Source organism: Tachyglossus aculeatus, chromosome 3, assembly GCF_015852505.1.
Source record: "Tachyglossus aculeatus isolate mTacAcu1 chromosome 3, mTacAcu1.pri, whole genome shotgun sequence".
Classification (NCBI taxonomy): domain Eukaryota; kingdom Metazoa; phylum Chordata; class Mammalia; order Monotremata; family Tachyglossidae; genus Tachyglossus; species Tachyglossus aculeatus.
The window spans coordinates 106,058,899-106,070,064 of record NC_052068.1 but is presented as its reverse complement, the minus strand read 5'-3'; the positions used below and the strand labels follow the sequence as shown (position 1 = coordinate 106,070,064).

The 11,166-nt window shown below is 43.2% G+C and overlaps 1 pseudogene; it reads left to right on the top strand.

Annotated features, from left to right (window-relative positions):
- Positions 1-9,766: 9,766 nt before the first annotated feature.
- LOC119925451 lies at positions 9,767-10,671 on the top strand (annotated as a pseudogene).
- Positions 10,672-11,166: the final 495 nt, after the last annotated feature.

Genomic DNA, 11,166 nt, shown 5'->3' with positions numbered 1-11,166 from the left:
GGGGGCTCAGTCTGGGAAGGCCTCCTGAAGGAGGTGAGCTCTCAGTAGGGCCTTGAAGGGAGGAAGAGAGCTAGCTTGGCGGATGGGCAGAGGGAGGGCATTCCCGGCCAGGGGGATGACGTGGGCCGGGGGTCGACGGCGGGACAGGCGAGAACGAGGGACGGTGAGGAGATTCCTCAAAAACCTCCAATGGCTACCGATCAATCTGCGCATCAGGCAGAAACTCCTCACCCTGGGCTTCAAGGCTGTCCATCACCTCGCCCCCTCCTACCTCACCTCCCTTCTCTCCTTCTACTGCCCAGCCCGCACCCTCCGCTCCTCCACCACTAATCTCCTCACTGTACCTCGCTCTAGCCTGTCCCGCCATCGACCCCCGGCCCACGTCATCCCCCGGGCCTGGAATGCCCTCCCTCTGCCCATCCGCCAAGCTAGCTCTCTTCCTCCCTTCAAGGCCCTGCTGAGAGCTCACCTCCTCCAGGAGGCCTTCCCAGACTGAGCCCCTTCTTTCCTCTCCCCCTCGTCCCCCTCTCCATCCCCGTCTTACCTCCTTCCCTTCCCCACAGCACCTGTATATATGTATATATGGTTGTACATATTTATTACTCTGTTTATTTATTTATTTATTTATTTTACTTGTACATTTCTATCCTACTTATTTTATTTTGTTGGTATGTTTGGTTCTGTTCTCTGTCTCCCCCTTTTAGACTGTGAGCCCACTATCGGGTAGGGACTGTCTCTATGTGATGCCAATTTGTACTTCCCAAGCGCTTAGTACAGTGCTCTGCACATAGTAAGCGCTCAATAAATACGATTGATTGATTGATTGATTGATTGATTAGCAGCAGAGAAGCGGAGGGTTGTAGAAGGAGAGAAGGGAGGTGAAGTAGAAGGGGGCGAGGGGGCGAGGTGATGGAGAGCCTTGAAACCGAGGGTGAGGAGTTTCTGCCTGATGCACAGATTGATTGGTAGCCACTGGAGATTTTTGAGGAGGGGAGTACATTCAGTACATTCTAGTGGTAATTGGAACCCTCTTAAAGGAAGAATATAAGGACAAACAGATAATTTTGGTAAATGGGAGAACACCCAGGATTATAAACTCAATAACTGAAATCAATGTGACCAGGGTGACATAGTAATGACTTTATCTGTGAAGAAAAAGAGAGATTTTTATTGGAATTTGGATAGATTTGATGCTGCAGAGCAAGCATTCTGTGATGAAAGTGGGAGAAAAACCTTAGGGACCACCTGGATATGGGAAAATCAATAAGAATGGCCTAAGCTTGCTCAAGTGGGCCCTGCATCAGCTTTTTAATCACCAAAATAGCCACTCACTTGCAGATGAAACAAACACGTCTTGAATATACTCCAACACAAACATAGCTCCTGATGGACAATATTACTCTTTGACCGTGAAATCTGAAACCTATTCAGATTATTGTTGCTATACATTATGTAGAATGTTTATCTGACCACAACTAAACACAATAATAATAATTAGAAGAATAATGAAAATAATGAAAATTGTGGTATTTGTTAAGTGCTTACTATGTGCTAAGTGTTGTACTGAACCCTGGAGTAGAGACAAGATAATCTGGTTGGACAGTTTCTGTCCCACATAGGGCTCACAGTGGAAGTAGGAGGAGGAGCAGGTATTTAACCCCTATATTACAGTTGAGGAAACTGAGGCACCATGAAGTTAAGCAGCTTGCCCAAAGTCACCCAGCAAACAAATGGCAGAGACAGGATTAGAACTCATGTCTTCTGACTCCCAGGCCTGTGGTCTTTCTACTAGGCCATGTTACTTCTCAAAATCCAATCCAAATTTAGTTTAGAAATCTCATGAGGTACCAAAAATGTTATTTAAATTGTCCAGATGGTTTGAAGTCCATCTTCTGGAGAATTAAAATACCTGCAAGAGGCTTAATGATGACCTTCTGTAGCCCTATTAGAGCAAGTGATAGCATGTGTCACTACCAACGACAGCATCACTTATTTTTGTATGTGAGATGTTACCTTGGGAGGTATCTCCAATCTTATATACTCTATTACTGGTCTCATCTGTAATTTAAATTGTAAACTCCGTGCGGGCAAGGATCATGTATTTTCATTTTCTGTAAGAAGCCGCATGCATTACCTAGTGGAAAGAGTATTGGTTAGGGAGTCAAGCAACCAGAGATTTAAACCCCACTTCCACTTACTGTGTTACCTTGGGTAAGTCACTATTTTTTGTGGTACTTATTAAGTACTTACTATGTGCCGGGTACTGTACTAAGCACTGGCGTGGATACAAGATTATAATAATTATGGTATTTGTTAAGTGCTTACTATCTGCCAAGCTATCTCTCTTCCTCCTTTCAAAGTCCTACTGAGAGCTCACCTCCTCCAGGACGTCTTCGCAGACTGAGCCCCCTCCTTCCTCTCCCCATCCCTCCTGCCCTACCTCCTTCCCCTCCCCACAGCACCTGTATATATGTTTGTATATATTTATTACTCTATTTATTTTACTTGTACATATTTACTATTCTATTTATTTTATTTTGTTAATTGTATTGTTTTGTTGTCTGTCTCCCCCTTCTAGACTGTGAGCCCACTGTTTGGTAGGGACCATCTCTATATGTTGCCAATTTGTACTTCCCAAGTGCTTTGTATAGTGCTCTGCACACGGTAAGCGCTCAATAAATATTATTGAATGAATGAATGAATGTTCCAGGCACCTTACTAAGTGTTGGACATTGTGCTAAGCTCTGGGCACTGTATTGAGCACTGGATTCAGTCGATAACCTACGTAGGACTCATAGTCTAAGTAGGAGGGGGTAGGATTTGATCCCATTTTACAGATGGGGTAGCTGAGGTACAGAGAGGTTCAATGACTTTTCCTAGGTAACACAGCAGACAAGCAGCAGAGCAAGGGTTAGAACCCAGTTCATTTGACTCCCAGACCCATGCTCTTTCCCCTAGGCAACGTTGCTTCCCACAAGTTCTCTGTGCTTCAGTTTGCTCATTTGCAAAAATGGAAATAAGATCCCTGTCCTCCTTCTCCCTTAGACTGGGAGCCCCATGTGGGACTGGAATTGTGTCTGATCTGCTTACATTGTCATAATGTAAAGCAGAAGCTCCTTTCCAATGGCTTTAAATCACACAATCACCTTGCCCCTTCCTACGCCGCCTTGCTACTCTCCTACTACAACCCAGCTCAAACATTTCCCTCCTCTAATGACAACCTTCTCTTTCTACCTCGATCTCGTCTGTCTCACCGCCAACACTTCACCCAAGTCCTGACCGTGGCAAGCCACTTAACTTCTCTGTGCCTTACTTACCTCATCTGTAAAATGGGGATTAAGACTGTGAGCCCCACATTTAACAACCTGATTAACTTGGATCTACCACAGCACTTAGAACAGTGTTAGGTACATAGGAAGCGCTTAACAAATACCATCATCATCATCATCATCATCATCATCATTTCCTACCTCTGGCATGAAATGCCCTCCCTCTTCCTATCCAACAGACATTTACTGTCCCCACTTTCAAAGCCTTATTGAAGGCACATATCCTCCAAGAGACCTTCCCTGAAAAAGCATTCATTTCCCTCTTGACTTGCTCTCCTCATTCATCCCCCGACTCAGCCCCACAACACTTATGTACACTGCTGCAATTTATTTATTCATATTAATATCTGTCTCCCCCTCTAGACTGTAAACTCAGTGTTCGTAGGGAATGTGTTTGTTATATTGTTGTGTTGCACTTTCCCAAGCACTTAGTACGGTGCCCTGTACACAGTTAGCACTCAATAAATACTACTGATAGGTTGACTGATTAACTGCATGTACTCCAGTTTTTAGTACGGTGCTTGGCACCCTAGTAAGTATCATTCCTATAATCATTTGACTGTCCCAAGTGCTTAGTACAGTGCTTTGTACTCACACATCCATGACATGTAAGTATATATATAAGGATATGTATATATATATACATATATATATATATATATATTATACTCAGTTGCTTCCCTTACCTGTAATTTATTTTAATGTTTGTCTCCCCCACTCAATTGCAAGCTCCTTGAGGTCAGGGATCATGTCAGCCAGCTGAATTGAACTCTCCTAAATGCCTAGCGCAGTGTATTGTCAAAAGTAAATGCTCAATAAATACGACTGATTGATTGCTCTGTATACAGCAGGTACTTAATAAATGTTATTAATGAACTGATTGAAGAAACACTGGATTTCAATTCTATGGAAATATCAAAGCTATTACCTCTGTTCCCTCTGGCCTGTAAACTTGTTATGGTCAGGGAATGAGTCTGTTGTTGTACTGTACTTTCATAGGTGCTTAGCACACAGTAAACACTTAATAAACACCATTGAATGAAGTAATGAAAGTTCAGTTGCTGTTGCTTTACCAAGGCAAGTTTAATGCACCTTCAAATGCCTAGTTAGGAAATATGAAATATTTCACCCTATCAGAACTTCTGTAAGGAGGTAACAGACCAAAATTGGGCACGTGTCCACTAGCCAAATAATTTGTTGCTTATTTCACATCTGCTTGGCCTATAGATGCATGAATCCTTGAAGAATCTCTGAAGATGCTACGCACCATAGCAGGATGGCATAGAAGTAGTAAATTTCCTGGGCACTGAGAAACTCCTCAGTGAATTCATTCAGAGGAGAAATACCTGTGAGAATGATGAAACTCTGTTGTTGTTGTTGTTCAGTATGGATTAACGTCATTCATATCATGGCGTTCACCTCCTCATGAACATTTTCTATGCAGTGCTCTTCAAGTAAACAGTAGTGAAATTTCCCAAGATCAGTTCAGATGCCCCAAATGGGGACATGCGTGTTTGTTCCATGTAAAATCCAACTTAGTCTTTTTTTGCAAACCTTCATCAGAAAGAATATTAGAGATACGGCCTTCATCAGACCCTTGGATGTTTATGGAGTTCACCCTAGAGGTGAAAAGTATTTTCTGAAAGCTTCTCAGGATTGGAAGAAAAGATTTCTAAAACTAGAGATTGAGAATGTCCTTTTTTTATGTTTATGGTCTTCCAGAGTTATGGATGAGAGGCGTTCCCTAAATCATCACCATGGCACAAAAAGGTATTAGGTAAATTGTAAAGGTTTTTCCTGTATTAGGTCTGATAGCATGGTCTCCAAGACAAAACCAAAAAATGAGGCCACAAGGAAAGATTTATAGCTTAAGAAATTGTTATTAAAATAGTTCTCATTAAACAGACCTTCCATTTGAAAGAAATTCTGTGCTTATCTATCAAATGTAGTTTACCACCTAAGCTACTCAAAGCTAGAGAAATAATATCCTCATCTTTGGAAGTAGCAAGGATACGTTTTTCTAGTTTGACATGTTTTTGAGTTTTAGTCTTCCAAATACTTTGTCACGTGTTTCTCTTCTCATTGGAACTAATTGAACAAAACCTCTTGAATGTGTTTAGTGGTGTATGGCTGTTTAAAATATGTTGATATGAATATTTGTTTTCTCAGCCTTTTTGTGAAGTCACAACTGCAAAACTTCATGGTTGTCATGGCAGGTCCCAGAGAAATTAAGAATTGAGCTCAAGTATTTTGATGGAGTATGAGAAAATCTTTCAGGTACATTATGGACAATTCATATGTTTGTTGAATCTAACAAAGACATTCTTCTCTCTTCTCTAAGATCATTGTAGGCAGGGTATTCATTCATTCACCCATTCATTCAATTGTATTTATTGAGCACTTATTGGCTGCAGAGCCCTGTACTAAGCGTTTGGGAAGTACAAATCGGCAACATATGTAGAGATGGTCCCTACCACACAACGGGCACACAGCCTAGAAGGGGGAGACAGACAACAAAACAAACAACTAGACATGTGTCAATACCATCAGAGTAGATAAATAGAATTATAGCTATATACATATCATTAATAAAATAAATGGATTAATAAATATGTACAGATATGCACAAGTACTGTGGGGAGGGGAAGGGGGTAGGGCAGAGGGAGTGAGTCGGGGCGAAGGGGAGGGGAGGAGGAACAGAGGAAAAAGAGGGCTCAGTCTGGGAAGGCTTCCTAAGGAGTTGAGCTCTGCACAGGGCTTTGAGGGGAGGAAGAGAGATAGTTTGGCAGATGTGTGGAGGGAGGGCATTCCAGGATAGGGGTAGGACGTGGGCAAGGGGTCGACAGCGGGATAGGGGAAAATAAGGCAATGTGAGGAAGTTAGCGGCACAGGAGCAGAATGTGCGGGCTGGGCTGTAAAAGGAGTGAAGAGAGGTGATGTAGGAGAGGGCGAGATGATGAAGAGCTCTGAAGCCGTTAGTGAGCAGTTTTTGCTTCATGCAAAGGTTGATAGACTACCGCTGGTAATTTTTGAGGAGTGGAGAGACATAATTGTTTTTAAAAATGACGGCATTTGTTAAGTGCTTACAATGTACCAAGCACTGTTCTAAGCACTGGTACAGATACAAGGTGATCCGTTTGTCCCAGGTGGGGCTCACAGTCTTAATCCTCATTTTACAGATGAGATAACTGAGGCACAGAGTAGTTAGGTTACTTGGGGCAAGTCACACAGCAGAGCTGTGGCAGGGTCAGGATTAGAACCCACGACTTCTGACTACCAAAATCGGGCTTTTTCCACTAAACCACGCCCAGAGCGTTTCTGTTAAAGGACAATCCAGGCAGCAAAGTGAAGAATAGACTGAAGCAGGGAGAGACAGGAGGATGGGAGATCAATCAGTCAATCAATCAATCAATCAATCGTATTTATTGAGCGCTTACTGTGTGCAGAGCACTATACTAAGCGCTTGGAAAGTACAAGTCGGCAACATATAGAGACAGTCCCTACCCAACAGTGGGCTCACAGTCCAAAAAAGGAGGCCAATACAGTAATCCCAACGGGATAGGATGCAAGATTGAACCAACAAGGTAGTGGTTTGGATGGAGAGGAAAGGGCGGATCTTGGAGACGTTGTGAAGGTGAGAGCGGCAGGTTTCAGTAACGGATTGGATGTAAGTGGTGAAGGAGAGAGCGGAGTCAAGGATGACACCAAGGTTGCGGGCTTCTGAGACAGAAGTGGTAGTGGATGGTAGTGTCGTCCACACTGACGGAAAAATCAGGGAGAGGACATGGTTTGAGAGGGAAGATAAGGAGCTCAGTCTTAGACATGCTGAGCTTTAGGTGGCGGGCAGACATCCAGGTAGAAATGCCCTGAAGGCAGGAGGAGATACGAGTCTGGAGTGAGGGAGAGAGAACAGGGGGGGAGATGTAGATGTGGGTGTCACCTGCGTAGAGATGATAGTTGAAGCCGTGGGAGCAAATGAGTTCACCAAGGGAGTGAGTATAGATGGAGAACAGAAGGGGACCAAGAACTGACCCTTGAGGAACCCCTACAGTGAGGGAATGGGTAGGGGGGAGGAGGAAAGCGCGAAGGAGACTGAGAATCTACGGACAGGGAGATGAGAACCAGGAGAGAATCGAGTCCTTGAAGCCAAGGCTGGATAACATGATGAGGCGAAGGGGTGGTCCATAATGTAGAAGGCAGTTGAGAGATCGAGGAAGATTAGGATACAGTAGGAGCCATTGGATTTGGCAAGAAGGCAGTCATTGGTGACTTTTGAGAGGGCAGTGTCGGTGGAGTATAGGGGACGGAAGCCAGATTGGAGGGGGTCTAGGAGAGAGTTGGCGTTGAGGAATTTGACGCAGCGAGTACAGACAATTCTTTCTAAGAGTTTGGAAAGGAAGGGTAGGAGGGAAATAGGGCGATAACTGGAAGGGGCAGTGGGGTCAAGAGAGGTCAATATTAGGATGGGAAAGACGTGGGCATGTTTGAAGGCAGAGGGAAAGGAACCAGTGGAAAGTGAACGGTTGAAGATGGAAGTTAAGAGGGGAAGGAGGGAAGGGGTGAGAGCTTTCATAAGATGAGAGGGAATGGGGCCCGAAGCACAGGTGGATGGAGTAGCACTAGAGAGGAGGGAGGAGATATCACTTGAAGATACTGCTGGGAAGGATGGGAAAGTATAGGAGAGGGTTGGGGGGAGGGTTTGGAAAAAGGGGAGGGGTGACTGTGGGAAGCTCAGATCTGTTGGTGATAATTTTACTAATGAAGTAGGAGGCCAGATTGTTCTGGGTGAGGGATGGAGGAGAGGAAGGAAGAGGGGGCCTGAGAAGGGAGATAAATGTCCAGAGCATCTGATAGTGTTGATGGGCATGGGTGTCAGTAAGGGAAGAAAAATAGTTTTCCCTGGCAGAAAAGAGGGCAGGTTTAAGGCAGGAAAGGATAAACTTAAAGTGAACAAGGGCTTGGTGTTTAGACTTTGGCCAGCAGCGTTCAGCAGCTCGAGCATAAGAGTGAAGGAGGCGGACAGTGGCAGTCATCCAAGGCTGTAGGTTAGTGGTGTGAGAGCAACGAAGGGAAAGAGGAGTGAGAGAGTTGAGTTGAGTACAGCGAATGGAGTTTAGGGCAGTAATCTGGTCATCAAGTGTGGGTAGAGAGGATATGGAGGCGAGGTGGGGTGTGATGCACGGAGAGAGCTCGATGGGGTCGAGATAGCGGAGCTCTGTGTGGAGGAGTAATATAGATTTACAGGGGGAAGGAGTTTGAGAGAGAAGGCAACTGAGAATGTAATGATCAGAGTTGATGAGGGTGGAGATAGGGTGGAAGGTATGTGTCACCTACTTGTTATATGCTTCCTAGGCTTTTGAACAAGAAGGCTGTATGTCCTGGGGGACACATCATGGGCCTGGAGTCAGATGACCTGGGTTATAATCACAATTTACCTTCTTTGTGACTTTTGACAAGTCACTTAACTTTGTGCCTCAGTTATCTCATCTGTAAAATGGGAATTAAGATGGTGAGCCCTGTGTGGGACAGGGACTATGTCCAATCCAATTATCTTGTATCTATCTCAGCACTTAGTATACAGCCTGACACATAGTAAGTGCTTTATCTAATTCCATAAAAAAACATAAAACCCAAAACAGGGCATTACACCCAATGCTATTATTACTTTCTTATTATTATTTTATTTACTTTCAAAATGAAGAAATGAACACAAATATGTTAAATGTTTAAAAATTAAGTTTGGCAAGCACTGTATATCCTAAAACATTTGAACAATATCCGCATTCAGGAATTGTTTAATGACAATACTGGAGCAACTTAACAAGGAATATTTTTACCTCAGGTACAAGTATTTCATTTTCCATATTTATAATTCAATCAAGCAATCATATTTATTGAGTGCCCTCTGTGTCCTGTCATTGTATTAAGCATTTGGGAGACTACAATATAACAAAATTGGTAGACAGGTTCCCTGTCCACAAGGTGCAGACAGTCAAATAGCATTGTGGATAATCTGTTTTGAAAGCCAACACTTCATGCATTACCTTTGGGAAATTTTCTTGCTCTTAGAGACAGGAAAGCTTATTGTTTTGACTGAGCTGTCTATCTGAATGTGAATTCAATGATGTAGCAAAGACACTGCACTATATCCTGGCTTTAATCTGGTTTTTATTTGTCCTTTAATTCCCATTCAGCCACTGAGTTGCTATTTTACCTCACTAAACCTCATTTTCCCCTTTGTAAAATGAAGAAGCTAAATAGAGTTTCAACTAATTCACACAGAGTTTGCAGGGAAGAAACGAGATAATAGAAGTGGAATCTTTGAAGTCCTACAAAGAGCGGCTCGGCGTGTATCCAAGACATCCCCATTTGTAATTTTCATTATATTTGCAGTAAACAGGCTCTCACTTCGGAGCTGACCTCCTCCACAGGAAGAGATGGAATGTAAAAACAACATGACTGAAGTCATTCTCCTGGCGCTTTCCCAGAATCCTGAGGTGCAGAAAATGTTGTTTGTGTTATTTATTTTCATAATCTGCATGGTGACTATAGTGACTATAGTGGGGAGCCTGCTCATTGTGGTAACAGTAATCGCTAGCCAGAATCTACGCTCCACCATGTACGTCTTTCTTGCCTACTTGTCTTTGATGGATGCTTTTTACTCTACCACCACGGCTCCCAAGATAATCATGGATTTACTCTATGAGAAAAAAAACATCTCCTTCAAAGGCTGTATGACCCAGCTCTTTGTCGAATACTTATTTGGAGGTGCTGTGATCTTTGTTCTGGTGGTCATGGCCTATGACTACTAAGTGGCCATTTGTAAACCTCTGTATTATATGACCAAAATGAATTGGCAGGCTTGTGGACTGATGATGGGATTGGCCTGGGTGGGAGGCTTTCTGCACTCAATGGCACAACTTCTATTTCTGCAGCCCCAATGTCATTGACCACTTTATCTGTGATATGTACCCTCTATTGGAATTCGACTGCACCTATACCCACTTCATTGGCCTATCAGTGGCTGGCAATGGTGGGGCCATCTGTATGATCATTTCTTCTCTTGCTACTTCTCTCCTATGCAGTTATCCTGTGGTCCCTGAAATCCCTCAGTTTGGAAAAGAAGCACAAAGTCCTCTCTACCTGCAGCTCCCACCTGACTGTGGTTCCCTGAATTTTAATGTATATGAGGCCTGTGTGCACCTTCCTAATACACAAATCAATGACTGTATTCTTTACTATTATCACTCCCATGCTGAATCCCTTAATCTACACTCTGAGAAATGCAGAGGTAAAAAATGCTATGAAGAAGCTCTGGAGGAGGAAAGCCATTTTAAATTGATATAATAATAATTATAATAATAATGGTATTTGTCAAGTGCTTACTATGTGCAAGGCTCTGTACTAGGCGCTGGTGTTGATACAAGCAAATCGGCTTGAGAAGAACTCAGAGTGAAAATAAATTTATTCATATGGAGGACAAAAAGATCAACAAAATCATTCATTCAATTGTATTTACTGAGCGCTTACTGTTTACAGAGTACTGTACCTAATCACTTGGGAAGTGCAGTTCAGCAACAATAGAGAAAATCCCTACCCACAACGGGCTCACAGTCTGGAAGGGAGAGACAGACATCTAAACCAGCAAACAGGCATCAATAGCATAATTAACAATGGAAGTATAAATGTATACACATCATTAATAAAAATAAATAGAATTATAATCGTAAATATGTACATATAAGCACAAAGGTTGTGGGTCACGGAAGGGGATAGAGGAAAGGGAGCGAGTTGGGGTAATGGGGAGGGGCGGGGGAGGCAGAGGAAGAGGAGGGTT